This window comes from Podarcis bocagei (assembly GCF_964188305.1).
Source record: "Podarcis bocagei genome assembly, chromosome: 13".
NCBI classification, from domain to species: domain Eukaryota; kingdom Metazoa; phylum Chordata; class Lepidosauria; order Squamata; family Lacertidae; genus Podarcis; species Podarcis bocagei.
Window position 1 is genome coordinate 23,130,042 of NC_138138.1, and position 24,323 is coordinate 23,154,364.

Below are 24,323 nucleotides of genomic sequence, written 5' to 3' on the forward strand. Positions count from 1 at the left end.
TGGTCTGGCTCTTTAGGTGATGCACCTGCAGCCTCCAGCTCTGTGTATGGATTGCTGTTGGACTCCAGGTTCATGACAACTTTTTATCTGTAAATCACTAAATGCTGCTCTGGTTTCGCCAGAAGCGGCTTAGTCATGCTGGCAACATGACCCGGAAAAACTGTCTGCGGACAAACGTCGGCTCCCTGAGTCAGTAAAACGAGATGAGCGCTGCAACCCCAGAGTCGTTCTCGACTGGACTTAACAGTCAGGAGTCCTTTACCTTTACCTTTTTAATTAAACATTACTGAACTGAAGTTGTATAGTGTTGGGGAGTGTGTGGTGAGATTCTTTTATCTGCCATGAGGATTACAGATCAGTAAATTCATTAACGGTGTGATTGGTAGGTGTAGCAGGGATGCTGAGGAAGAAGCTTGTCTTCAAGGGTGCATTCTCAGTTCACGTAGACAAGTAGTGAATTTGCTGATATGCATGACCATCCTCTTTCAGTGTGCTAAATTCCCCCCACCCAACACAAACTCTTGACAACTTACAGAGGTTCTGTTGCAGACACAAAGGGTTTTCTTGACAGACAAGTCAATCTGGAAAGGTCCCCTGAAGCTGGAAAAATGTGAAAACCACGGATCTAAGTAATCATTCCGCCTTCTTTCTCTTCACCCCGACCTCCCAACGCCATCTCCCTCCCTAGCCCAGAGAGCTGCTTTTGGAAATTCTTCCATCCTTTTATGTTTACTTGCCTCACAGCAAAGTTTGTCTAGAAAATAGCTTGAGCATGTGTGTAATCACTCAAGAATTGCAAGGGTAATTGAGTTGCTTGGTCAGGTGTGATGTAGGGGTGAGGGGAGCAAAGGAAGGAAGGCGGGGAGAGTGTGGGGATGTGAAGTACTTTCTTTGCCACAAATGTGCAAGTGGATATATTGGCTGATTTATAAATGTGCAGTTGAATAAATTGGCATAAGCAGTGGTCCAGTGTTAGGCCAAGTGATCCAGAGACATGGGTGTAATCAAAACCAGGCAAGAGTCAGGATTTAAGGGAGCAATCAGGGAAAGGGAGCAGGAGCTTAAGCAGTCTTTTCATACTAGAGATGAGTTGCTTGGACTGTAGCTAGGTTTATAGGTTCTGGTGGCATTAGATTGGTCAGTAGGGATTAGCTGATCAGATGCTCAGACATGCTGGTGCTACAGGATAAATGGCATCCTCAGTCTTACATTAGATACAGAGTACTGGTGGTACAGGAGAGTAAGGCACCAGAACTTGGCTTTCTGAAGAATCCCTTCCAACTGTACGATTCTTTGATTCTAGGCCACAGGACTTATTCCTCTGAGAAGCTCTTGTGTGCATTGCAATTAACAGGACATGGACAACAGCATGGTAATGCCCTTGCACATTTCCCTTTTCTTACAATAAAGTTTGTGCAGGATAATTTCCTGGAAGTAATGCACACATTACATTTTAGTTTTATGGCAACTTCAGACATGTTTCTTTGTACCAAATCAACCAAATCTTTTCTGACATGTTTTAAAGGGAGATGCTGGCATGATAATGTAGCAGGGAACTCTAGCATTACAGAAAAGACATGCACTTTGAACTGCAAAGCACTTTGGAGCGTGACTGGTTCGATCGCACCGGGCGTGGAGCCTTGGGGATGCCACAACTATGATTTGAAAAGCAGTGTGAGGATAGCGGATAGCAAGGTGCTGAATTTTGGTGTTGCACAGGGCGCCACTGGAATTTGAGACCCCAGAATCCATCACTGTTTTCCATAGCTCCCAGTTTTCTGAGGGTGTTGAGTGGAGATGCTGGGTCTGATGGGCCAGCATAGAAAACGTACCACAGACCTTGCATCTTGTTATAACCTACCCTGAGGTCTTGGGACAAAGAGTTGGACGTAAGTCTGAAAAATAAATAAACAAAATTATTAAATATTCTCACACAGGCTTTTCCATTCAAATCAGTTCAGACATTCATTTTCATCAAGCAGTGAGAAACAAAATGTTTACATAAGTGGTGGGGGATTGGATCCAACTGGTGAATCATATCCTGGCCTCCTCCACCAGCCACTTTGTGGGTGGGTAGGTCATCAGGTGACAACTTCGGAGGGGCTTATTGTCCGTGCTAGTCTGCTGATTGGCACTATCATCAAACTCCACTTGCCAAGAAGTCATTGGACATGCATTTTAAGTATCCAGTTGTTCCTTTGCAGTTGTGTCTTTAACTGTTCCATATCTGATGTTATCTTGGGATGTAATTAAGCCCGCAGGCCAGAGGTTCCCCATTGCTAGTTTCCCTACATCTATGAACCATCCCTAATACACATACGCAATTTAAAACGATTTTCACTACTAAATAAATGTGTTGCAAATTGTATTTGGGGACACACATTATGATAGGTTTATGTATTGTTTTCAGAACAGAACCAGCCAACACAACCAACACCATGTCCCAGCTAATGTCATGCCAACCTAGAAGAGAGTTGACTTGTTAAGTTTGAAATAGAAAAGGGATGAGGAATCAGACTTAGACTGGACAGCCCTTCAAACAGATGGCTGACCTTTGTACAGTAGAACACATGGCCATCCTAATTAAGAGGGTTTTTACTAACATTAATGTTATATACATTTACATACTTAGAACATTATATGTCAAATAATGATGATAATTCAGTTTCTTCATTTTCAAGACTATTGCTACCTCTTGGTTCTATCCAACTAGACATTATGAACATATAACGGTTTTCCAGTTTTCAGTCATCCATTCAGTTCATAGATGTCCATTCCATTGCCAGTATTTAGCTTGAATAGAGGTAGAGGAGAATTTTGTTCTGTCCACATTTTTAAGTAGACTAATCTAATTCACAACTCTTGGACTAAGGCATGTTTTGGAGCATAGTTGTTCTTTGGATTTCTCACCAAATTTGCAATACAGTTCTCAACAAACATGTCAATATACATATTTTAGGATAAAATATTAATCAAATTCATATTTAAATACACATTTTGTGATAAAATACATATTTAAATACAAACTCTGCACAGGTTTTTTATTTCAGAGATTCAGAGATTAATGTAGAAATTGGACAGAAGAGGCTTATGAATGACCACATGGGATATTGACACAGACAGTAAATAGAATAATCTGCCCATCCCTATTTGTGCAGTAATTAATATTTGTAATCACTTATCTGAGTCTACCTGGGACTACCCCTTCAAAATAATTTAGTAATGTCACCACAGCAGTTCTTGGCAATTCTATATCCATTTTTATTAACCATATGTATGCCAGAATGTTACATTTTCTAGAATATACCATTCCCGAATCCTAAAGTATTTGTTTTTTAAAGGCCTTCCACATTAATACCGCCAAAAATTAAGTTATATCAAACATCTATATGTGAAAGAACATGCATGCAGTTCAATAGTGTCTGACTTATTTCCCTCCCTCCCTCCCTCCCTTTGACATGAGACTATGACCTGGTTTTAACTCCCTTCAGTGGCTCCGGTTTGGAGCTCCAGCACAACTTCTTCACGTGTAACCAATTGGTCCTGAGTGTCTTCCTTTCATAAATTATTTTGCATGACAACAGAACTCACCTATGGCCATCCAAGAAACCGAGGCTTAATAAAGCTTGATGGTGTGGGGGTGGGGATAGTTAGAGAGCAAGGGAGGGGGAGCGAGAGGGGGGGGAAAGGTGTTTGAAAAGCCTGTTCACTCAGCTGCATTTTAATTTCCTTTTCAATCTTGTCCCAATTAATTTTGCAGAATTAATCTCGCCGAAGCAAGCGTGGCAGCAGTGCAGAGGCTGGCTGGCTTTTTTCTTTTTTTTTTCCTTTTAAAGCATTGCGGTCGCTGTGCCTTGAACATGAAATAGTAGCTAATATAAAAATCCATCTGGTGTTGTTTGGAATGCATGCCGTCTGCTGCTAAGGTCCTGTCTGACATTTTCGCGCATCAGCCGTGGGGAGATGTGATTTTGGGGCTGGGGGGGTTAGTTGGCTGAGATTCAACAGTAAGTAGGCAAAATCTATCTGATCTTGCAACTGGGGCAAGAGGAACCCACATCATGAACCCCATACATTTTCTCTAAAATTAATTTTAATGGAAGCTGGGTTTTTTTCCTCTTCAGCATTTTAGATAGTTCCACTCAGGAATGCAACCGAGGTCTCAAGTAGCACTGAAATGCAGTACTGCATTCAGTGTTGTCAAGTGCAAACAACAGTAAACATCCTGAAATCCTGTAAAGGCTCAGAATCTGTAGGGATTTTTTTTTTTTATTCTGTTTGCATAATGAGCTCTTTTCACCAGTGACACCCAGTGGGCTGCATCACACACAACACAACCAAAAATCCAGATTTGCCACCAAGTGAACACGTCACAGTGAGTCTCGGAGCCAAACAGTATACACAAAAGCATACACTAGTAGCCCAGTGGCCACTTCTAACACGTGAAAGCCACATGGGGAGTGGGCAATTGGAGGGGTTAAACCTTTTCCATGCCCTCTGCTTCTCCATTCCAAAACATACCCCAATTGACTTTTCCTATTGAAAAGGGGCCTCTGGCCTAACTTTGCATGTAATGTGTAGCTTGGTCTTCATCACATTTATAAATTTACATTTTAAAATGTTTAAAAACACTTTAGGTGCGACCAGAAGCAGCTGACCGGGTGGAATGGAACTGCAACACTAGCTTCTGTGCAGGTGTGTTACTTACCAGGAGGGGGAGGGTAAAGTACTGGGGTGGTCAGCATGGTGCAAACTCACTGTCAGGAGTGCCAGATTTACTTCACTGGTGTGTTTGCACCACATCGACCTCCCTTCTATCTCAGCCCTCTTTGTCTCCCTCCCAGTAAGCAAGAGCTGCTCACCTGCCAGATAGTTTTTACTCCGCATGACAAGCCACTTCTGGGTGTGACCTAAAAACAATGTGTATACAAAGCAGTATTAAAAGTCTATAGTGCAAGTCAGATTTTTATTTTTTTATTTTTTGATAGGGGAATTCTCAAGTTTTTATTTCGGCTATAAAATTGTGATTTAAAGTCTGCTAACTGGACTAAAATCAGTATGCCAAATGAAGGATTTTTGTGAGAATAAAATGGTGTAAAAGATGGTATAAATTGAATTTAGCAAACAGTTACCTCACATTTTTTATTTTAAATATATCATCAGAATAATAAATCAGCAGATTATTTAGAGGTTTTTTAATATCCTCAAAGTCAGTTTTTGAAAACATTTGATTTGATTCAAATATTCAAATTCTGAAAGTTTGTCAAATTTTATTTTGTTTCATCTCTATTTGGAATGTGCCGTTTGCCAATATTATTAAGGAAAGTGAGAAAGCAAAATACTTATTAATTCCAGGGTATGTTCTGGTCCCAGAAGTTTTCCTTTGATCTACAAATATGGGGATTTAAGCATCATTTGTAAATGTGCCCTAGACTTTGGTGGTTTTTCAGTCTCAAGTTTTTGTCTTCACTAGAGCCAGAAATAGTTTCTAAATATTGTGTTGGAATTCAAGTTGTGGGAATGAAAAGTGAGCTTCTGCAGTTCCAGCATTTAAATCTTGATAACTCAAGAGAGTGGTATGAATCAGGATGTGTTGATTCATGGCTCAGAGACATCCATATTGGGCTATTCACAAGACTAGTTCAACAACTGTAAATCCATTCATGTTGATTTCAACCTAGGGAAAAGAATTATGTGAACTAGCCCTCAGAGTCATGTAAGAGAAAAGTGGGGGGCGGGGGGGAGCATTCAAACTGCCCCAGAGCTTCTACCAGCATGGCAGTATTAAACTGTTCAGCAGAGTGAAATACAAGAACCTGTACTTAAAAGCTGAATAGTCTTAACACTGAGACAATCCATTGTTTTGTGAAGTTACAAGTGTTGAGGCTTAAGCCTTTATGGAAGTCAGATGTTTGGGTGGGGTTGCTCAGGGCAACTGCATCCTTTGCATTTTTAGATGCACATGTAAGATGTTTTCTGAGTTCACAGAAGAACATGAATGTGACATACCTGAGCCCTTGCATTAAACTATGCAACAAATATAAATATGTGGTGGAGAGATGAGAGAAAAAGAACACTGGAAATCATAGCAAGTAAATGTAGTTCCACTCACCTGGGTTAGTTGTAATGAATTGGAGTAGAGAGTGGCATCTCAAAACAGTTTGGGGCTGACAAACTTAAGATGTGAGGCTGTCTTCTACTCCTAGGTCCTGTTGCTGTGTTAAGTTGGATTGTACAGTGGTACCTCTGGTTACGTTCGCTTCATGTTACGTTCTTTCAGGTTACGTCCTGCGGCGACCCAGAAGTACTGGAAAGGGTTGCTTCCGGGTTTCGTCGCCCGCGCATGCGCAGACGTCACTCGCATGTGCAGAAGTGGCGAATCGCAACCTGTGCATGCGCGGACGCGCTGCTGCGGGTTGCGCTCTTTTCATGTTGCGAACAGGCCTCCAGAACGGATCCCATTCGCAACCAGAGGTACCACTGTACTAAAATCTAACTATCATCAGAACATCAGGTTGGATAGAAACCCGTTTGATTTCTCTTTCACTTTTGGTCTGGCAACAACCAAGGAGCCTTATAATGTCCTGCTAAAAATGATCATTCTTTTCACGATACTTTGAAACTCCTTCCACTAGGGAATGAGCACATTCCCAAAAGCAGTATAGATAAATATATGCATATATGACCTTTCCATTTGGGCTGGCTGTTAGAGACCCATCAGGCTAGAATCATAGAACTGTAGAGTTGGGAGACTAGGGACCCTGAGAGTCATCTATTCCAACCCCCTGCAATCTGCAGCTGTCCTGTATTGGGATCACACCTGCAACCTTGGTGTTATTAGCACCACGCTCTAACCAACTAAGCTCAGTTTTAATACTTGTTATATTTCAGTTCTTTAGTTAGATTTTAGGAGGCTTTGGCCTTTAAAAAGGTGGAACAAGGCAAAATTACATACTGTAGGCAGTGGCGGAGCTTCATGCTCTGGCACCGGGGGGCGGAGAGAGGCAGGGGCAGAACTGGCACGCGTGGTGTGCCACCCATAGGAGTGTGGGGCAGGCGGGGGGCAGCGCAGGCAGGGGGGCAGCCGTGATGACACCCCGCCGGGATCGTGCTGCCAGGGGAGGTGCGCTCCCCCGCACGCCTCTTCCTCCGCCAGTGACTGTAGGGAAGGGAACTCCAAGGACAAATGGCCATGAACATGAATTGGAGCACACATTTTGCACCTCTAGAGACCCAGCTTCAGTTTCTGACATTGTTGGACTGGGGAAAGCCTCTGTCCTAGTACATTGGTGGGTCACTAAAAGACTTAGGGCACAGACCCACAGCACAAATTTGTATAAAAATTGCATACACAAATTTACAGATGCAGATTATAGGCTAACTTTCAGAGGGAAAGCTGCTCCGTAAGCAAAGTTTTTTTAATACTTTTTTTTTACATTTAAAGGAAGGGGCAGAATTTCCACATAACTTTCAAGTGAGTCTTTGCTAGAAACCTGAATCATTAAAAACAAATAAATGAAAACAGGAATTTCCAGGATGCTGAATTCAGCACCTGCGACCAAATTTCTTACCTGTTTTATTCTGCCCCCCACACAGGCATTGCTAGGTTATTAAAGGGTTCAGAGCATAAATGCATAGAGTGCCCCTGGGCAAATTAAGAAGGTAGATATGTAGCTGAGGTCTCACCTGCCCTGCATTTTGCATCATACCCACCCACCCTGTAAGCAAAGGCTCTGACCATATTAAGAAAAAGAAGAAGAAGAGTTTGGATTTGATATCCCGCCTTTCACTCCCTTTAAGGAGTCTCAAAGCGGCTAACATTCTCCTTTCCCTTCCTCCTCCACAACAAACACTCTGTGAGGTGAGTGGGGCTGAGAGACTTCAAAGAAGTGTGGCTAGCCCAAGGTCACCCAGCAGCTGCATGTGGAGGAGCGGAGATGCGAACCCGGTTCCCAAGATTACAAGACTAACACTCTTAACCACTACACCACACTGGCTCTCTATTAAGACTCCAGCTAAGCAAAGTTTTAAAAACTAAGGTTTTTTAAAGGGGTGGGGGTGGGCTTGGCATGAAAGACACAGGGTCCACATGGGCTACCTCCTAACAATACCCCTGGCCAGACATAGGTAAGCCTACCATTGTGCTTGCTTTCCCTGTCTACACTAGATAAAAACATTGTCTATTAAATCTTCTAACTCTGCTAACATCTGCTAACTCACCCCTCTTGTCTGTGTGAGATGAAAAGGTGGGTTTCTCATTTGTGCATAACCAGCATGTCTCAAAAATTCCAGCCTTGATCTTTCAACTTCTGGCACTACTGCCTGGCACAGCCTCCAGGATCCCTGGCTTACATTGCCAGCCGCAGGATAGGTGTAGCCTGCAGGTGTTTGACTGGCGCCATGAGGTCTGTGACAGGATGTCATGTGCTTTGTAAGCTTCAAGCCTTTTAAAAAAAAAAAAAAGTGGTTCATCTTTTTTACTGCTGTGGCTCCGGCATTAAAACCTAGGCAATCTTCTTGAACACGGCAAAGATGGAGAATTTGAGCTAGAAACGCACCTCTGGCACAACTGATAAAGCTGTTCTGGAGCTCCTCACTAGCACCATTAACAGAGCAGTCAGTGGTTACGCTCAGCAACCTTAGCCGACTTGCAGCCTCAGGTGCTTTTAAACGACACTCAGGGCTTGTAGCAAACCTTACTAGTGTTAGCGGTCCGGCTTGGCACTAGTGTTGCCAGATGTCCCTATTTTTTTAAAAAAGAACTTCCCCTTAACATTTAGCACCAGCGTGACGTTGTCTCTGCCCCCAGAGGGCTTGCATTCTACAAGACTCCCACACTCCTATGGAAGAATTGGTGGATATGTTACTTTTATGTGTTCGTTTCCATAGAACCATGTGTATGTTTGCGAACAGTGCTTTGGTGTGGGTTAGATATCAGAGCCTCATAACAAGGATTCTGAATGAGACGAAGAACCCATCTACCCAACCATCACCAGCATTATCCATATGAAAGTTGTGGGCCAGACAACAATGGCTTGCCTGAAGTCATCTGAGGAGCCTCACAAATAAGAGACTAACTAAATATTCCATGAAAATGAGTACAGTCAAACCCCAACAACATTTTTAAACAGAGGATACTTTAGACCAGAGATGTGGCAGGGGAAGGGAAGGGAACACCGGCTGACATGTTCCAAGCATGTATACACACCTGTTGTTGTTTTTTAAAATACAACTAAAAATGTTACGTGTGAAGCAGATAAATGTTTGGAAACATATACAAGATGAAAGTGTGCTCTTCAGAGAGCCAGAATACTCTGTAGTCCCTTGCCAAGTGTATACTTAGTCACATAGTTTGGTTTGTGCCATGTAATGTATGGAATAGATTTCTGTTATGAGATTTGCCCATGCTCAGAATTGTGTGATTATCATATTAGCAACCAGGGAGGAATTTTTTATCCCCAGTTCAGATTAGCCGATGATTTTAGAGGCTATATTTTGAACTGTCTATGTTGTGTGCTTGGTTCGCTCGCTTGAGTCATCCAGAGCTTTCTGATCTGCATATGCTTTTTGGTGTGGCAGGCTAATTGTTCATTTGCTTTAATTGTGGCATGATGTGAACCACCCTGTGATCTATGGATGAACAGTTGTATACTAACAGTTGTATAGTAACTACTATTACAGGTAATAATAATAATGTGTTTTGTTGGGTGACTTGTGGCAGGAATAGGGACTAAAGTATGGGAAATGTTGCTTTTTGGCAAGCAGATGGCCTTGATCTTCAGCTCTCTTTGCTTCCTATGATTCAGTTAAGAGCACACTGAATGGCCATTGATTGAGACTCTATGGCTCCAAATGCCACTCATTTTTTAAGTCCTAGGATCTTTACCTCAACCCACCTAACACTTTGAGAATGCAGTCAGCAGCTTCCATAAGCATCCTGATTCAGCAAACACAATCTATATTTTCTCCAAATGTTGTTTCATGGGAGACAGACTGCAAGGCTACACAGAACTGCATGCCTTTTTCCTCCGGGATTTCTCTGCATCCCAAAAATTCTATCTTGGACATTCATTCTCAGTGAGTGCAGCAATATGTGCGCAATTCTCTGCAGGTCCAGCAATATTCATTGGGATCAGATCAGTCAGCCAGAGCACTGTTATGCTTTTGCTTCTTTCCTCAACTATTTGTTTCTAGAATAATATTACAAAAAACCCACTGTTCAGTCACTATAGAGCATCTCTTCTCTCCCCCCCCCCCACAACTTAGCGTAGCTTATATACATTCTATAGCTGGATGATGATTTTAATACACCAGGATTTCCTTTTCATTGTGAATGGCAAGCAACCAAATAAATAAATAAATTCCAGCATTGCTAATTCTCTCTGTTGCTTTAAGCGTCATTTTATTCCCGCAGACCCTTGAGTGAAAGGAGGGGGCTGGTGACATCTAGTGGTCTTTCTGAGGGAGTGCAAGGAGGGGAGAAGTATGGCGTTAGATTTGGAAGATGGGGGGGGGGCGTAAGAACAGTCAGATGACGCTGTGATGAACCTTGATTTCAACTAAGACCATTTTCGCAAGTAGCACTTAAACCCACATATCATCCCCTCCCCCCCCCAGCATCTTGCCATTCTTAACAAGCTGCATTGCAATGACGAAAGACGTAGTCGTGGCTGGGAGGGGGTTATTTTTGCTTCCATTAATAACCCCCACGGGGACAGGAGACTATAGAATCGGAAAAGGCCTGGGAATAGAATCTGAGGTCAGCCAGAAGGCAACGGTCATGCACCGGTCAAATTCAGGCTTAAGGCTATTTCCCCACCTCATATCCCCACTTCGAAAAGCTTCCCCCAACACAACCCCCCTCCATCTCCACCCTCAGACAAGAAGCAGCCATCCAGAAACAAACCCCAGGACAATTTATTCCTCCCATGTAATTTTCTATACATCGTTCTGTAAAAAGACAGAAAGGTTACAGGGCAGGGTAGGGTGGGAGCTGGAGCTGGAATCATGTGATTCTACCCCTCGAATAATCTATCGCTGCCCAATAGCTGTGCCATTCTAAAATTAATCTGGTTATAATCATATAAACGCCAGGTGTTTTTCACTCTTCTCCCTCCCATCCTAAATGCTACCTTGCCTATGGCAGGCTGGGTGATGGCGAGTTGGGTACTCTTCTAAAATACGTGAACTCCTTTCGGAACTTGCAATTGCCCATCATTTCCCCTTTCCAAATTCTCAGGCTGTCCCACTGTCTGCGAAAACAGTCTCTGTTGCTTACATCATACCCACACACTCTTTTTGATGTGAACTGTGATCTCCCCTGTCACCCATAAGTGTATACTGAAGGAAACGATGGGTGGAAAATCCTTTTTTTAAATCACTGTTACTCCCTTGACTGTGAATATGTCAGGTTGTTTAAAAGGTGTCAAGTCACACAGAGCTTCTGCTCTTTAATCCATAGGTAATGTTAACATCTCTCATTCTCAACTGCTTTGGAGTGTACAACTGACAGGCATTCATAGTGTGAGCAAAGGAGGTTCAGTTACACACACACACACACACACACACACACACACACACACACACACACGTCCGCTTTTATACTCTGTGTTAATCAGTGTGGAAGAACTACCACCACCTGGTTCTGTAACTCAACAACTAATGCAGTTTGGAATCCCCACTATACCCATAAGCAGTCACTGAATGGCTGGAGGGTAGGGAATCCACCCTCAGGACCCTGTTTGTGACTTGAATGCTGCTAAATTTAATCTGCATTCAATTATCTTGGAATATGGCCGAATCATGAGGCAGCCAGGTAGCAGGTTTGGGTTGCCATTAAGAGTGGCAGAGTTGGAGATGGACAGATCTGACCTACTGGGAAGTTCTGCTGCTCAAGCCCCGCTAAAATGCATAGGAGCTGTGCTTCACAGTCCTTCACTTCAGCGATGCTTGCATAGGGAATCTTCCTAGTGGATTATTTACCGGGTTAATTGTTGGGAAAGAAGTGCAATTTGGATTTTCTATCTTGATCCAATCCTGTTTTCATCTTCCTAAATGGGAAAGCTGAGCTGGAATTTAGGATTCGAATTCAGCAAAGTAACCTGTGCGACATCTGTTCAAGTTTTGCTCTTGTCTTCAGAGTGGAAAAATAGAATTGTCATTCCATAGCTGATCTCACCTGGATAAGACTGTGCCCATTATCTTGACAGGTATCATTAAGGCTAGCTTGCATTCCTCTCTATCCTCCACGTGGACATTTCCACATAGGAATGTTTTCTGGGCGTTGAGCTGCTTGTTATTTTTAGAAGCATAATTTGATTTAAAGAGACATCATGTATTCCAGAATATTACAGTCCCCTATATGATATAATAAACGGCCCTTATACGAGTTCCAAATTTTATTTTTCTTTTGGTCTGGAAACGCAAATGATCCAGTACGCAAAAAGAACTAGGCAGACATGTGCAGGATTTTCCAGAGTGTTGTGTGTAATATTTTTATATAATATATATGTGCTCGTGTTTGCATGTGTGCCGTTCCCTCACCCCGTTTATTCTGTGCTGAAATTTATCATGGATGCTGTTAAAGTCTTCGTTCTTTGACAGAGGTAATAATAAATACACTGCTAAAGACAGTAGTTTAATTCCTTATACCTTCCAATCCGGCACAGAATAAACTCCATTCATCGCCGAGTAATTTTTTACCACATAAATCTTTAAAACGAACCGTTGTAGGCTGTTGAGGCTGAAATATTGCAAATTTATTAGTTATGCCCGTGTCGTAGTGGATTCGGTGCGTTTCCATTCGAATATATTATCAGGGAAATTTGTGTCTTTAAATGCGACGTTCCTTCCATTTTCCAAAGGCAGGTTTATAACAAGCAGCTCTTGGTGAAAACCAACTCTGCCTTTATTAGACAAAGATTTAGTTCTAAACACTTTGCTAATCTGCCCACGTTGGTGATGGGGAGAAAGGGGGCGATGCTTCAATGTGGCACCCTATTTAAAATTGGCAGAGGAAAGCTTTTCCTCTTAACATTACTAATTATTGAAGGATGCTGGTTATTTCTTAGGAAGATGAAAGGAGGCAAACATTTCTGTTTAGGTTGCAGAGTTCAAAAATAGGAACTGCAAAAGGTTTTGTCAGCACAATATTCAGCTCGAACAACATCACAACTTCTTTCTTCCTTCCGACTTCGCAATGATTTGGAGAAAAGGAATTTTTGTAAATCCAATTATTGTCCGTAAAAAAGAAAAGAAAAAAAGAACCCATCAAATTCTTTAGAACTTCCTTTACTGTGCCAGAGCTTGGTGAGAAGGCAACTACACATTCGCACAAAACTTGTTAGGCTTTAAAATTTTTATTTTTATTTTTTATCTCCTGGAGCTTTGGAATATAAATATGCATTGTCATTTAATTTGGCTGTGATAAAGAATTAAAAAAAAAGAAAGAAAGAACAACAGTGGAAATCTCTCAGTTCGTTTAGAGAGCAGGAGATAATTATAAAACCATTTCCCAATCCGTGCAAGACGTGAGTAACATTTAAAAACCCGATTGATGTTGGTAACATTTAAAGTGGTTGGTGCCACGAAATGTCACATACGGTCTGGCTTTTCATTAGAGGAGAAGCAGATAGATTGATGGGATCGGGGCTTACATTTCTGGGAATAAAATAAGTTTGCTTTAGCCCCATAACTCCTTTCAAGTTTACCGATGTGGTCGGGGGGGGGGGCTGGAAGGGGCAGCAGAGACTGGGGAAACTGCTCTTGCTTCATTTGTGGAGATCAAAAATGAAATGGTATGAACTTCCAGAGCCTGCTATTGTACCAGAATAGCAACGAATCAACAGTTTTGTTTTTTTATAAAAAAAATTAAATTAAATTAAAAGCAGGCTATTAAATGCTACACAAAAGAGGCAAAATCCCACAGCCATGAGAACTATCATTCATAAGGAGCCGGGTTTGAAAGATAAGAGTCACACACACAATTAATATTCAAGCATTTCCCATCAAAGGAATTCTTTCTGCTATCAGAGAAACCTCAGAAGAGGGAGTGCTATAGACTTGTGTAACGTGGCCCATCTTTTTCTTTTCTTCCTTTCTTTGCCTTTTCTTTTTTCTTTTTCTTTTTCCACGCCTGCTCCATCTGTAAATGAACAAGCATCTTGATTTTATGGCTCTTTTCTTTGTTAAACTGAGAAATGGAGGGTGAGGAGCAAAAAGAAAAAGAAAGAAAGACGTGAGCAGACAAAACAAAACAAAAAAAGACCCCAAAAGATGATGATATTGAAAGCCTAAGTAACACTTTAATTCCACATTCATTTACGCTTTAGCGATGAAGTTGTCACAAGCCATAATGCAGTATTTAATTAAAGTAGCACAAACGGATCTAGATATGTCCTGCGGTTGCTATCTCCAAATTATAGCTTATGCCGTCCCGGTTGTATTTATGAAACGGCAGTTTCGAAGGTGCAGCTGAGCTGATACAGAAAGTAAACATTTAAACCATAGCTGTCAAAAAGAAAAGGTGATGCTTTTCTTTTCTTTTTCCCTTGCTCTGTTTCCTCCCTCCACTTCCCTTCAGTTCTCCCTTGTGCAGCAGAAGCATCTTGATTTTCACAAGGGAGAAGCTGTGGGGAATTCCTCTTTCCTTCATTTGACCTACAGAATCCTGGGAAATGGGGTAATGCTACCCCTTCTTGCCGTGGAAAGTTTTGTCACACACCTAAGCGTAAGAAAATAGCATCTCAGGGTACCTCCAAATGACAGGATCTCATGCACAGCTGAACAGGCAGGAGGTGCCCTAGAGAAAGGCAAATAACGTCCTCCCAGAGACGCACCTTCCCCTGGACTCATCATGGTGAACCAGCCATGTGAATGGCACTGTCCCCGTGGTCCCCATCAGACGTGTGGACTGGTGGGGACAAGCACCAGTGGAAGCATCCCACATGTCTGAGCCTCAGGGATCAAAAGCACTGAGTCGCTGCACCTGCTCCCCAAAATTAGGACCATCTGGATTTCTCTAAGGCTCTATTTGTAGCTGAATGAGAAAAAAGCAGGCTTCTTAGAGCTGTTTCTTTCTGTACCCAAGTGCAGATGTCTCTGCTCAAACTTCCTGTTGCCAGAAAAAACCAAACCCACCCCACCTACATTTTGCCCTGGAAGGTTCAGGTCATCTCCAACATAACGTCTGTAGAGGAATACTTGTGGTAGAAGTCACCAGCGCAATATGGAGAAATCTGTATGAGGCTCACCAGAAAGGTTCAGTGAGGGAGATACTCAGATTTTGACATTGGTGCCTTCTCTAGGGTGTTGGAGATGGGATAGATGGCTTTGCCCTGGGCTGGGGTTGCAAACTGTCAGGGCAGTGGACCTCACCACTCTTGTGTTCTTCTGCAGGATACTCAACAACACCTGGGAAAAGTCAAGGGCTCACTAAGATATAAAGATGCCCCCCTACTGTTCAAGAACTTGTGCTAAAAACAGGGGCATGATCAGCAACTATTTCCGTAATGGGGTATCTCAAATGTAAGAACACATGTGGTTCCTGTCCCCTGTTACATCATTGCCACTATTTTTGTCTTTCTTTTTTTTGTCCTTGGGGGATGCTTTGTTGAATTGTGTTATTATGAGTTGGTAGAGTTGTCCTTCTTCACAATTCAACTTCTCACCCATTTCTCTGGAATTAAATCTCTGAAGGTATGGGGGTGGAGCGTACACATCTTTGCCTCTGGTGCACATGCATGAATGTGAAGCCACGGTGCAGTGCACATCTTGCTATGTCACACTCGCCGCAGCAGCTGCTGTGTGGGTTGAGCTACTGATAACCTGTCGTAGGGCAATTCTGTTTTTTCAGGGTGCTTCCACACTAGCTACTTGCTATGGAATAGCTATGCTCCGTTCACTCACTTTGTACAGGGTGTCAGTATAATGTCAGCATCCAGTTGTTGTTCTCTTCTGTTTTCGCCATGCTGCTTCTTTCTGCAGATTGCAGAAAAATTGACTTGAAAAGAAAAAGAATGCAACAGTAACGCAGTCTCCAGGTGTAGATTGCCTTAGCTCTTACTCTTCCATCTTTTTAAAAGGTGCTGTTTTAACGTGTGCAGTGACATGCTGAGTGGGAGAGCCTACTGCCACACATTAATTTCCGTACAATTTAGCTATTATCTTTTCTGGCAGCACCATTTTATCAGCATGTGTTTGGTTTCTTTAACTGAGCTCTTAAATTGCAATAAAATGCCTTTTTGCCTACATATAAATAAATAACCAAATGCTGAAATATTTGTACAATAGCACTTAAATAAAAAGGGGGGGTTTAGCACAATTAAAATTTTGCTGTGGAAAATCGTCACACTATCTATCCTGGTCTTTTCAGTTGCTGTTATTTTACCAATGTGGTCTCTGTTCCCCCATTCTTACAATTTAGCCTAAACACTTTCAAGTATTTTAAACAAGTTATTGATTTTTAAATTTTATTTCAAAGTCCTTTAAAGCAAATTAGAAACAATAGGGGGGAAATTATTAATGAAATTACATACTCATATGAATGGCTTCTTTTCTGCCCCAGTTGTTATCCACTAGTGTGGATGGAAGATAGTGTGATGTATGCACACAAAAGGGCTACTCTCACCCCACAATTCTACAGTGAAAAAGCAGTGATTGGGTAGTGATAGAGGCTGCCAATCTGGAAGCACCTTTTTGCTTCTCAGCCTTCTTAACCTAAACAACAGGCATCATGCTGGCTTTTGAAATGGTGGACAGCAGACTATTGCAGAGTAATTGAATGCAGTGTAACAATGGCAGAAAAGAGCATTAATGTGTGATAATAAGCAGGGAAAGGAGAACATGGGCAATAACCATTGGTATGAAAATCGGGCTGATACAAGCATATAAAATAGAAAATATTGAAGGATATGGAGCCATGGCTCTTCCTCCTCCTCCCCTCCTACCAGCTCTAATACCTTTATTACTACTTGTCTTGGTGGGAGAGCCCAAGTTCCCCCCGCCAACTTACTACAGAGTAAATATCAATTCACACTGTTTTCTATATAGTGGCTACCACAAGCTGAGTTCCATACGAGTTTGGTATGGTATCTGCATTCATTGATAATGCAGATTGCATCTTGCCATGTTGATATTCAGGTATTCAGGTAATCATGTTGACATTCAGATATTCAGGAACAAACACAGAAATAACTTAGAATCCTACTCCGTGGTGACTTTAACCACATTGTGAGAAGGAAGACGGTCACCTCCAACCTTGCTGTTAAAAGCCCAGCATTGTCCCAGCTCTGTTTTCCAGATTTCTCACACCCTGACTGGATTATGGTGATAGCAGTGCATGGTGATTTCTCCATAGCTGGAGCTGTAGATGCAACAGAATGAAGATTGTTGAGATCTGAACTGAAAGAATGGACTGTACCATTTCAGGCTTCATGGGGGGAAATTTGAATGCTCCCCTATGTAAAACGAAAACTACAAAATACCTCCAAACAATGTCTCCGATATGCTAGTTTTCTACTTGTGCCATTGTTTTTAATGTGCTGAAATATTTGAAAAAAGGCAGAAGGCTTGCAACTTAGTGGCAGAGCATGTTTTTTGCATTCAGAAGGTCCCCAGTTTAACCTACAGCATCTCTGAGTAGGGCTGAAAGAGTCCTCTGTCTAAAACCCTGGAAAGGATGGTTTAGTGTAAGGCAGCTTCCTATTTCCTACATCTTTATATTCCAGGATTTAACCACCTCGGGCTTCTGTGTGTGTATTTATTTTTATTTGTTGGTATATTTTTATACCATTTTTCAAAGAGATCTTCTTCAAAAGCAGCTCACATCTACCAAAAAGATGAGACAAAGGCCCTTCCCTCAAGGCTTACAAACTAAATGAGTAAATTCAGTCGGGCCCACATAGCAAGCTTTTAGATGACTATTGCCTGATTCCATCGCCCGCATGTCACAGCTGAAACTTCTTCTCAGAAAATTTCCAGATTGTTACAGGTTGCAATATACACAGCAGGAGGAACAGGGAAGTGTGGAAGAGTACTAGCAAAACATTATGAAGTTCCAGAAGAGAAGCGTTCTTTGCATTCGTTCTGAACGTTTTCACCTTCGAGAGTTTGAGCCTTTTGAGCAGCATTTGTCAGAGGTGATGATTATTAATATGAGATTGGATGCAGGCAGGACTGGGTAGAGTCAGTTGGATGCCTGCATGGAAAACTCAGTTGGTACCCCTACTCAGCACACATTGACATGGAGCACAAGCCCCATTGAAATGGAGTTCTCCAGCACTAGCCCCATTGAAATGGATGGGAACAGTGAAAGAGCAGCACAGGACAGCTTCCCTTTATATATTGTGGCTCATGGAGTAGATGTATTTACTTGCCCTCACTAGCATTCAACTATCCCCTAGTTCAACTAGTTTTTGAAATGAAAGACACAGTGGAATATTCACCAGCAGTGTGAGCCAAGCTTTCAATGACAAATGTACTGTCCAACAAGATAAAACACTAGGGGTGGCATTCAACTATATTTTACTCAGAACGGACCCACTAAACTCAATGGGACAAGTTGGGTCCATTAATTACAATGTTTCTACTCTGAGTAAAACTTAATCGAATACCGCCTTGGGTCACCTACCTATTTTTCACCTTTCTCTCATACTTCAGGTGGGCTTACTGCTTTACTTTTATAAAGCACATATATATTTATTTTCCTCACAAAATATGTATTGGCGACATCACAGGCATTACCCAATTTACACCATTCATTCATGCCTTTTTCTGCAAGCAGACCTCCCCCAGCCCCACAAACTCAACTTTGGAGATATATTTGTACTGAACAAAATGAGGATGTTTCCAAACTCCATTGCCCTACAAATCTATCTTCTTCTTCCATAGGAAGACCATTTCTAAATGTAGAAGATAATGCAATTATAGATTCCATCCAATGTAGAATAACAGAAAGCAGTAAAATACTTGGGTGAAGTGTGGGTTTGAATTTCACTGTGGCTTCTGACATTATTTTTTGCCATCCCAGGACTTGTGTTGGACTTGGGTCATGCTAGCTGCTGAAAGCATAAGCTTCTAAACACAGAGCTTACATGGTGGAGCAATTATGTGAAGCTTGTCAACGTGTTTGTAACTCGGGTAGGCTGCTAAGTGTAGTGTCTAAGTGTGTGAGTTGCAAACTGGAAGCCCTAGTAGCCTTTAGCAGCACATTCTTTTTCAGTATGTATTTATATGTTACTGAATGAACTTAGTACTGTTCCAAAGAGGCTTGTGCCACTGTATTCATTTTCGCTACAACCTACTAGCGTAGCTACCCAGCTAGATGTTGATGCAGCATGGTCATCTCAAAGAATATGCTTCCCAGTGGTTAGTCACATTTCATGCTAAATTAGTAATGTACAGAAACTCCAATTGCGTGGACCTGCCAGGTCTCATGCTGACTTCCTATGCCAATGTCAGTGACTCTGAGGATAGTGCAGTGCAGGATGAGACATGACCACAGGATCTGGGCCATCCATACTTTTGGAGCTTCTCATGTGATATAAAGCTTGACCACCTGGAAGCTATTCCTTAGCAGTTCTCACACCATATTGACAACAATCTCTTATCTATAATATGGAAATAATACTGACCTAGGTGATGGGACTGTTGTCAGGATAACTGAGACCAGTTCTAGACATCGCATCAGAATGAAATGGGACACATTTTTAATATTCCCCTCCAAACACATGCATACACAAGCACATACATATATATATATATACACACAACACACTACAAGTAGGAAAAGAGTTTAGCAGGTGGCTGAGGCGAGAATCTTTCTCCTTTGGGAGCAACATTCAATAAGAATTTATGAAGAGCCCTGCTGGATCAGGATAAAGGGCCATCTTGCCCAGCATTTTGTTCCCATAGATGCCTATGAGAAGCCCACCAGGAGGACATGAGTGCAGTAGCACATTTACAGATGGCATATACCATCTCATTCTGTTGCATGTGTAGACCAGGACTGAGATCATGTGCAGTACACAATGTGCTTTGAATAGTTAGGGAAAGCACCTATAGAAATGCACTGTTTTGTTTTTATTATGCATACCCGCTTTTGGGCATGCTTTTTCAGCTGTTTGAAGCAGGGTGCAAAAACCTGGTGCGTGCAGATCTCTGCAAGTGACCTTAGCCATCACAAAGCAGGCTCCACACACGACACTTCTAACTAGCCTGGGATTCAGCATTTACTGCAGGTGCCAGAATGGATTTGGATCTTGAGAACAGGCTTCATTCGCAGTCCCAAAGTTAATATTCGTAAGGCTGGTGCAGATGACATTTTTAAGATGCATGCCTGACCTTAATATGGATATGAGCAAGTGTGGAAGAGAATCTGGGTTGATGAAGAGTGGTGTATCAGCCCACCCACTCATGAAGAAAAGCTTAAATAATTGGGGCCTTTAAGCATGCGAAGAACAGGGGAGGGAGGGCATGACATAAGCTCACAAAATCATGAACCGCTTGATTTCATGGAAAGTAAATGGCCTTTTAAAATAATCAGAACACATTCTTAGTAAACAGATAAGATGAATCAGCTCAAAGTCCAGCTTGCTGTTCCCACAGTGGCCAGCCAGATGCCTATGAGAAGATCTAACAATGGCTAGTAGCTGTGATAGCTTGAAAGAGAGCCTCCTTGTTCAAAGATGCTATATCACTGTCTACCAGATGCCAGGGCCAAGCAGAACGGCTCTCTCCATTGTGCCCTGCTTGGGGATTTTTCAGGGGCCTCTAATGCAACTTTTAGAGAGGGTGCTGGACTAAGGCTGCAATCCTATGAATACTTACCTAGGATGTGAGTAAACTCCATTGAACACAAGGAAGGTTGTGCTGCAAATGGACCAAAGTAAAACCATTCTTATTTCTTTAAACCAGCCACTGCTCCTTGGTAAAAACTAGTGCATGCGATGACTCGTTTTCCGCTTTCCATCACCCTTTCTATTGCAGAATTGGTCATTACAGGTTGCTGAGGGTGGGGAGGGCGGAAGAATTTCTCCGCACAGTCATCTAACGGAATGGGGAAAAAACCACTAGAATAATTGGAGTGACCTTTTTAAGAGAAGTGGCCCTCCAGGGGGGTTCCAGCCAAGAGATATTTTGATAATTCTAATCATCTAATCAGCACTTGTTTCTTTTAATCTCTCTCTCCCCCCCCCCCTTCTTACTTTTCCTCTTTCCTCTGGATTGTTCTTCCAGCCAGGGGAATCTGAAATAAATTGACTCCTTTACGTAATTATTCCAAACCCCTTCACAGGTCACTTCCAAAGTTTAACTCTGATGGCTGCTCATTTTCATCAGATGCGAGCGGCTCAAGACGTTAACGCTGAAAATAATTGGCTGCTGAACAAATTTAGGAAATTGAGTGTGTGATAAAGCAAATAGAAATGTTTCCTTTATCTCCCCCACCCCCCTTTCCCCTTCTATCGTTTCCTCTCTGGCATGGGGGTGGGGGTGAATGGAAGGTGGACCTGCTCCCTTTTGCCGCCCTCACAGATCTGCTATTAAAGTTCCACCTACGGCTAAAGAAGTTTTTGTCCGTGAAAAATGGTCATTTTGTTCTCCATCCCCACCCCCCACCCCAATCCTTGCTGGATAGAATGTTATTAAAATGCTAATTTAAAAGGGAAAAAAGAGTTAAATATCTAGCAATGGTGAAGTCTAATTGGACCCATAATGAGTTTACTAAATGTGAGCGCCCCTGACACTCGCGGAGCATAAACAGCCAGCAAACAGATCATTAGCAACGGCGTTCATTTATTTTGGCGACCTTAAGATGACCCCGCCGAGGGTAGGGTAAAAGAGCAGGTGGATCCGGCTGTGACACCCCCCTGGGGGGGTATCCAGGAAATGAAGCTATAAGCAGCTGCTATAGCAACACCTCTGTTGAACAGATGATGTAACGAACAGCACCGGCCTGAAAATCTTGGCAAACCAGAATGCGTCCAGCTCCCCTCCTCCTTCCCTCAACACACACACAGAGAGAGAGAGAGAGACATGAACAGGGTTTGCTGAAACAATCACAGCTCTTACCATGATTCATTCGTTCCTTTTGAAGGTATACAATGTACCTTTTTTGACCCCATTGGATTTCGAAATGAGGGATCAAAGCTCTCAAAGTGCATTTACCCCAGCATGCTCCCCCGCCCCTGGGACCTCACCACCACCCCAAAAGCAGGAAAGCAAGTTGTCCTAGCCTGTACCAGTATCTACCGAGATCAGGCAGCTGCCTGGGATTCTCATGGATATTTGAACGTATCTTCAAGAAGAGACTCGGGCAGGGCACAATTCTGAATCCGAATCCTTGCTGCCCTGCTGGTGTGCAGGAGGGCAGTGGGGACTGGATTAAAGCTTGCAGGAGGGAAGGATAGGTGCAGAAAGCTTTAGCTCAAGGTGAGGAAAGCCTCATGCCCACACAAACCTGGGAGCAGCACTGCCGTTAATAAAAGCTATACTGCTCATAGTACCCCCACAATTCTCCACCTGAATGGCCCATGAATGGCAAGGCAGGGATGGTTAAGTGTATGAATGTATGTGTATGAATGAGAAAGAGAGAAACACATAAATTCAACAAGGAAATGGGTGCATCTGATCCTCCATGTCAAGTACAGATTGTTAAATAAGGAATACAATGCATTACACAGACAATGTGACATAAATTAGCAGTGGTTTTGTGGGACGCTGTGGGTCTTGGTGTGGGATTGGGGAGTCCTAATCTTTGGAGTTTGTAGGAGTGTCTATTCTATGGGGCGTTGAGAACCTCAGGATGGTCACTCTATACAGCAAGAATGTTCCAGGGAAATGAGTACTTCCTAACAAATGTGCACTTCCCTAAAAGAAGAGGGTAGCCACGTCTTGCAGTGTTTAATAGTTTCTACAGTGTTTCTCAGCAGCCATCAGATATAGGTGTGGGCAAAATCCAGCTGAAAGTGAGCACCTAGTAAAAATAGGAAGATTGCAAAGGACAAGCTAAATTTTATGTTCAAATCAAGGGCATCCTGAACACCACAGGAGTTTTGAGGTGCATGGCTGCTCATAGATTCATATTTTGTCTAATTCTGGGTTGCTGCGCACATACTTTTTGATCAGCTCTGACACAGATATTGGTAGAAACTGAAAGTGCAGACAACTTCAAGCAATGAGAAACTGTCCAATTTGAACTTGAGCTTAGAAAAATTGATTCCAACCAAGCAAGACTTATAAAGACAGCAGACAGCATCTTGTGGATGAAATCTGGATTTCAGGATGTCAAAACTATTTAGCATCTCACCACAGAAGCAAAAATGTAAATCCAAATTTTATAATCTGGGAAGCTGAAATTTGGACAAGCGCTCTCTCTCTATATACATTCATTCCCATCAGTAAAACTTTCAGCTAAACACTACACCAAATTCACGAAAGCCTGTGCAACCTCTGACAGTAATGAAAGTTGGGCAAAAAATTAGTAAGGTTTATTTTAGCAGTACATTTCAAAGGTGTGCTTTTATAGATATATTATACAATACTACTTCCAAAGCTATAATTTAATATAATATTATTATGTCTACACTTTATATGTTGCAATATTCTCTGCTTCTAAAGGTTAGGTGAGGGCAGTTATATATATAAATTTATTATTTTTATTATCACTTGGGGTCCACATTTCCTCCAAGGAGTTCAGAGTAGCGTAGGAAGGAATCCCGCACGGTCTTCCACCTAGTTACTGCCCAGGCCCAGATCCATGTGGCTTGAGAGTTGGGGCTTTATTGGATTTGACCATTCCCTTGGTCTAGAAATAAATATGCATGCACTGAAAGCAAGACAAATAAAACTTACTGCTTTTCCACTCTTGTTAGGAGACTGGATAACTTCCACAAGATTGGTCCATTAAAAATTCCCACTCAAGAGTTCGCATCCTCGCAATGGACTAAAAATATACTGGCCTGCACCCTAAAAGATTGTTCTGTCTATTCTGTGAATTTCAGCATGATTTCTGAAAGTCATCTTGATTTTTTCCTGCATATGCCAAAGAGATACACAGGAGGTGCCCACATTGTACATACATGTTCTCTGCTTTTTTCCATGACCATACTCATGTCTCTGAAAGGTGGAGGAAATCCATCTTTTTACTGAAGTTTGTTACTGGGTTGTAGGAAATGCCGTTCAGCATATTTCCAGTCCATATCAATTTAGTATGTCAATACATAACTATTCTGCATCAATCAGCTGGTGTTTTTTTAAATGCATGAAAATTTGCATTATTTTAAACACATTTTTGTATGCATTTTACTGCATAATGTATATTATTG

The 24,323-nt window shown here is 42.1% G+C and overlaps 1 protein-coding gene and 1 long non-coding RNA gene across 14 annotated transcripts in view; one reads left to right on the forward strand and one right to left on the reverse strand.

The window, feature by feature from the left end:
* SKAP1 (src kinase associated phosphoprotein 1) overlaps positions 1-24,323 on the forward strand; it is a 354,748-nt gene that overhangs the window by 284,400 nt on the left and 46,025 nt on the right. The window lies entirely within an intron of this gene.
* On the reverse strand, positions 12,908-17,466 carry LOC308571457. Of its 3 annotated transcripts, none has more exons than XR_014001452.1 (3): positions 17,250-17,466; positions 15,907-15,978; positions 12,908-15,411 (listed from the first exon to the last, which is right to left on the reverse strand). It is a non-coding gene; the product is annotated as an uncharacterized lncRNA (long non-coding RNA). The 3 variants fall into 3 exon arrangements; XR_014001453.1 differs by having other exon boundaries at positions 15,907-16,000; XR_014001454.1 differs by lacking the exon at positions 17,250-17,466 and having other exon boundaries at positions 12,908-14,191; positions 15,252-15,411; positions 15,907-16,529.